The sequence below is a fragment of the Thunnus albacares genome, chromosome 14, assembly GCF_914725855.1.
Source record: "Thunnus albacares chromosome 14, fThuAlb1.1, whole genome shotgun sequence".
Taxonomy (NCBI): Eukaryota; Metazoa; Chordata; class Actinopteri; order Scombriformes; family Scombridae; genus Thunnus; species Thunnus albacares.
Window position 1 is genome coordinate 30,093,642 of NC_058119.1, and position 6,000 is coordinate 30,099,641.

The following is a 6,000-nucleotide window of genomic DNA, read 5'->3' on the forward strand; positions in this document are numbered from 1 at the left end:
ATGAGTTAAAATTACAGTCACAGGTTTCTCTGTTTTGCTGCAGGAACTTTATATGCATCATCATCTATCTGCCAATGTCAGGGGGAGGTTATTAATGCTTCAAATTGCTGCTGTTTCTCAGTCTATTCTAGTTAATATGTTGTATTTTTATTTTCTCTTTTATTGAGTCTGTCTGTCTGCATTACTTTTTTTATACGTTGTTAGTCTGAAACATTATGTTGCTGCCTGTTTTGGCCAGGACACTCTTACAAAAGAGATTTTTAATCTCAATGAGGTTTTCCTGGTAAGTAGTAATAGGCAGTAATCTCAGAGACAAATGTCTAAAAACGTGGACAAATAAAACCAAAGCTAGCTAAATAAGTATATGAGAAGGAAGTGAGAAAATACATTTTATTTGCTTTTTTTTGGTTTGTTTTTTTGGTTATTTGGGTGAACCAATTATCTAAAAGCTTTAGTTGGAAGTTAAGTCTAAATGCAGTCTGCTGTAACTGAAAATGTGGTTGAAAAGATAAAAGTCGCTCTCACATGGAGGGTGAATACTTGTAGCTGCAGTGGAGTCACAGCAGACCAGCTGGAGGATACGTAGATGGTGCAGCAGTCGGAGGAGGCGGAGGAGGATGTGGAGGGGGAGGAGGCAGAGGAGTAAGAGCGGGTATGGACATACAGCCGTACAGCAGATAATTATTGGCTTTGTCAAAACATCTGTTATGTCAGCATTCCAGCCGTCAGCCTCGAGGAGGATGAGCTGCAAACCGCCTGCAGAGTTCAGAGCGATGCAGACACACAGACCGAGACACGAGGACAGACAAGACGACAGTTAACAGCTGACGAAACCTTGCATCTTTGGACTCTGACTTCACCTTCATGTTTATTTGAGCAGAGACTCTGAGCCTTCAGCCTGAGGGTCACAAGTTCAAATCCTTCTGTCTGCCCTGCTGCAGTGTCCTTGACCAAGACCGTCTCCCCTCAGGCTGACCATGACCTCTGACCTTCCTGGAGTGTCTAGGTGAACTATAAATGGATTCTGTCTGGAGTCTGGATTCTGCTTTTCTTGACTTAAAAATTGTCATTTTGACTACTTGTTAAGTTTGCTGTTCTACCTTCACAGCTGCACATTCAAATTCAAATTTCTTTGTTATTTTTCATTAACAGTTCAACTCGTGCTTTTAAAGATAAAACAGCCAGCTTGAGACTCAACTCAGCAGTGTTGACGGGCCACTGGGAGGTGGAGTGGGGGGGGGCTCCCTGAACCAGGAAATTAAATATTGTCAGGGAACAAATTTTTGGTAATGTTTTATTTTACAGGTCCCATAATTTTATACTAATTTCCTGGAAGTGGTTATAGTAATTTGCAGGTATTTAAGAGTTAATTTTTAGGACACATAACAGAGAAGGTGGTGCAATTTGGTACAAATTATTAAAAAAAAACATCAGAAAAACATCTATTTAGTTGGTAAGTTGGTAAGTACCCACTCATTAAATCTAGCTTCATGTGTAGTTGTCTGCAAAAATCTGCAAAAAATCTTAATAAATTAGACTCAACAGAAAATATTAAATACTTTGTGTGTCAAATGATATATTAGCATTTTTGTTTTTTTTTTTCAATAAAAGTAGCTGCTGTGTAACTGTTAATTCTTAGAACATTTCTTTGCATAGGTTATGTAATTTGTTGTAATGTGCTCATGATAGAGTTTAAGAAACAACCAAATATGCTAACAAGAAAACTACACACTGAAAACTAAGTATTTAAATGTCCTAAAAATTAACTGTTCAATACTTGTAAACTATGAAAGGACGTGTAAAACAAAGTGTCACCGAATTTTTCAGCAACTACAAAGAGCATCCTTCTTTTACCTGGATGACAGTGTGTTTTTGCTGTTATTATCCAAGGAGGTTTTAGATTAAACCCTACTCTTCAAAAAAGTGCTTGTTGACTTGTCTAACAGCATTGGAAGCCCCCTGTTCGACAGAGGAACCTGGAGGGGGGTGGGGGGGGGGGGGGGGGGGTGCATCCGACAATTTGTTACTTTCCAAAACAGACAATCCGGCAATCACTCCCCCCTTCACGCAGCAAGGGCCAGGTGTGCAGAGGTGTGAAACAAGGCAGGTGTTTAACTTCTCCCTAAAGCTGTATTTTTCCATTCTTCACACAACCACTTCCGTCAATTTGTGTGTACAAATGAGTGCTACATCATGAATGCCTTCGAGGTGAGACTGTGTCAAAGTGTGCGCCGATATATGACAGCAGACTTTTCACCCTGCGTTCAAGTGAGCCATGTAAACCAGGTAAAATCTTTACCTTTACATGTGGTCACAACCTAGTTGTTTGAGGCATACTGTGACCTTAAAGTCAGGAGATTTTCTATATTTTTCTTATTGTCAACAAATCTCACATGCAGAGCCAAACCAACAATGAACTGATCTACTAACAAGTATTATGTGTGAATGTGCAGTGCAGCAGTGTGGCTCACTGACGTGGCACAGAGGAATAAGATATATCAGGCTTTGGATACACAAACAATACTTGTTAGTAGATCAGTTCATTGTTGGTTTGGATCCAAACACAAGATTTGATGACAAGAACCACCAGACTGATCCTTTAAGGGGCAACACACATTGATGGCATCAAGGTGTGTGTCATCCTGGGTCGACATCACAGCATGTTAACAGAAAAAGCAGCAATTTAATCATATTTTCTCTCTTGACTATTTCTTCTGACAGCATGGCCTATCCATAACGTGCTGTGAACATTAATAGCACATCAATAATGGCTACATTCACATGACACGCTGAAGCAGCCCAAATCCGATTTTTTTGCCTCCAAGAGACTCAGATCTGATTTTTTCACGGAAGTATGAACAAACCAAATCAGATGTTTTCATATCAGATCTGGACCATTTGCATATGTGGTCCGAGATGTGATTCATATCTGATCTCTGGCTGTGTGACTGCTGTCAGAACAGTCAGATTGGACTTCATGTGTTTTTTTTAACGTCTCACTTCTCTGCACATATCACCTGTCGTCATCATTCAGTGTCGGCGCCTCACAGCCCAGTTAACAAACATGGAGGAGAGCAACAACAGCGACGGGGGTCAAAGGAGAGACGAGGAAGTTTCACATTCGCTGGGCATCTATGGAGAAACTTCTATTCAAGCCAAACTAGAAGGAACTTAACGTAGCTGAGCACTTTTTTAAATTGTTGTTGTTATTCTGCGCATGCGGCTCACATTTCTGTTAAATCTGTGCATTTGTGGCAGTTTAGGACAGATACATGTTATTTAGAAACATGAATGTAAACCATCAACACATAAACATTGGATCAGAATTGAGCATTAAGGCCTGTAATGTGAACAGAGCCAAGACAAGACTGTTCTCCCAAGAAAAATAACAGAATCGGTCTTTTCAGAAAGTGTCCCAAAACAACATATATTTACGTCACAGTGACAGTGCCCTCTAGTGACTGTAGTGACTATGATGGGAGCAAAGGAGGAAATTAGGTGACATTATTACAGAGTGACGTACAGTCCAGTTAGGGAGGATGGACGGGTTAAAACATCAGACTTTCACACAGGAGATTGCTGTTCATTTCCTGTTTCCAACCAGGAGCCAAGTCAACATTGTTTTTTTTTTTTAAATATGACTACAATCATCCCCTAACCTTAACCATGTGTAACCAAGACGACGAAGGTCCACTAACCTTAACGATGGAGTAATTTTAACCCAAACCACAATGTTTCTATAACCTTAGCAAAGTACTTATTTCAACCCAAACCATGATGTTTCCCTTAAACCTAACCAAGTCATTTTTGTGTCTAAACTTAACCAAACCTTAACTGTAGCGTTGTCACATCATAAAACGTACTTATTTTTCAACAGTGATTTGTAACTTGTGGTTTTGGACGACACAGACGTATGATGTCGTCCTGCTGATCGAGGCGTCAGGTCAGAAATATGCTTCTATTCATTCTGGACTGCATGGAAAAGTTGGCAATGAGTGGGAGCAAAACAGATATATAAAGGGAGGAAGACAGAAGAGACACAAAGATAGAAAAGAGGGGAGAAAGACAACAAAGAGGCAGAAGTACAAACCAAGTAGCAACTACCACAGCTTGAGGCTGAAGCTAACAATATAATAATATCTTTTTTTATATAGCACTTATCAAAACATCTTTACAAAATGCTACACACAGAATCACATAAAAACACACAATAGAAGAATAAAAGTGCTAAACGAACAGCATAAAAAACCCAGCCTGACAATAAATAAAAATAGAAAATCCCATAAAACATAGTAAAACTACCATTGATTAAAATCAGGGAAGGTAGTGCGATAAAATTACTCAGCCTGCCTTATTTTTGGAAGCACTTTAAAGTTCCACCAACAGCCGCTAGATGCTCCAACTGACTCTCATTCATAAAGCCTCAACTTCTCTCTAAAAATACTGAGTCAAACATTGTTTTCTATTAGTCATTATGGTCTCAATCCCTAAATTCAGTCGCTCTAATAAGTGTGCTGGTGGTCATTTTGGAAATTATTGCCCCATTAATGAGATTTGGAGACTTATAGTAGCTTTGATGCCTGCCGTGTGGGCATTGATTGACAGCTGTGATTGACAGTTGGCTCACCTGCTGCACTCCTGGTCCTGTGTTAGAGGATCTACTTTCTTTCTATTTTTCACACTATTTCCAAAAAGTAATTATTTTCTGCAGTTTCCAAAATCTCTCTGAGTGATTTACATCAAAACATCCAGAAAATCTTCCATACTGTATATTGGCCAGTGGTGGAAAGTAACTAAGAACATTTACTCAAGTACTGTACTTAAGTACAGTTTTGAGGTACTTGTACTTTACTTGAGTATTTCCATGTGATGCTACTTTCTACATTTCAGAGGGAAATATTGTACTTTCTACTCCACTACATTTATTTGACAGCTTTAGTTACTTTTCAGATGAAGATTTGACACAATGGATAATATAACAAGCTTTTAAAATACAACACATTGTTAAAGATGAAACCAGTGGTTTCCAACCTTTTTTGGCTTTTGACGTCTTACAAAAAGCAGTGTGTAGTCGGGGTCACATTTCACATGTCTATGAGTTGTTAACAGCACCACCAAATAGTGATTTTTCCCTCTAAACTTCTCACATGCTTTCATTTCAATAAATGTTCAAATGATCCAATATTTCAGCAAAAATCAAAGATTAGAGAAAAAGTCCAAAAACTGAAAACAGATTTGTGTATCAGAACTTTGTTTTTTCTTCTTTCCTCTCCCATTAATCATCTCACGACCCCTCAGATTTATCTGCTGACCCTTTGGAGGGGCCCGACCCCTAGGTTGGGAACCACTGGACTAAACTAGCTAACTGTATGTAAAGTAGTTGAAACTAGCTCCACCTCCAGCAGCTACAACAGTAACATGCTGCTCTAACACTGATGCTTCACTATCAATAATCTAATGATGTCATATATAATAATATATCAGTCAGAGGGACCAAACCACTACTTTTACTGCAATACTTTAACTACATCAAGCTCATAATACTTATGTACTTTTACAATAGGAGGACTTTAAATGCAGGACTTTTACTTGGAGTGGACTTTTTTTACATTGCTGTATTGATATTTTTACTTGAGTAAAGGATCTGAGTACTTCTTCCACCGCTGACATTGGCTGACTTCTACTGAAATATTTCAGTTTTTTTTTATCCATCAGAGCAATAAATGAAAATCTGATTTTAGGGCTCAGTAGCAGACTTGTTAAGACAGAGATCGTTCCTGTGCAGTTTGACTGACTGGTTGTCTGACTGACTGTCTGCCACATACCAGACTACAGTTCAAGAGTTCAGTTAATTCATGAACTCTGTCAGGGCACCACACCCAGCCAACGGCACATTAAAGCCATCTGTACGAGTGTGTTTGTGTTTTTGTGTCCTCATGCATTAGTGATTCTACAGTATGTGTGGAAGTGTTTAAGTGTATGTCTGTACATGAATGTGTG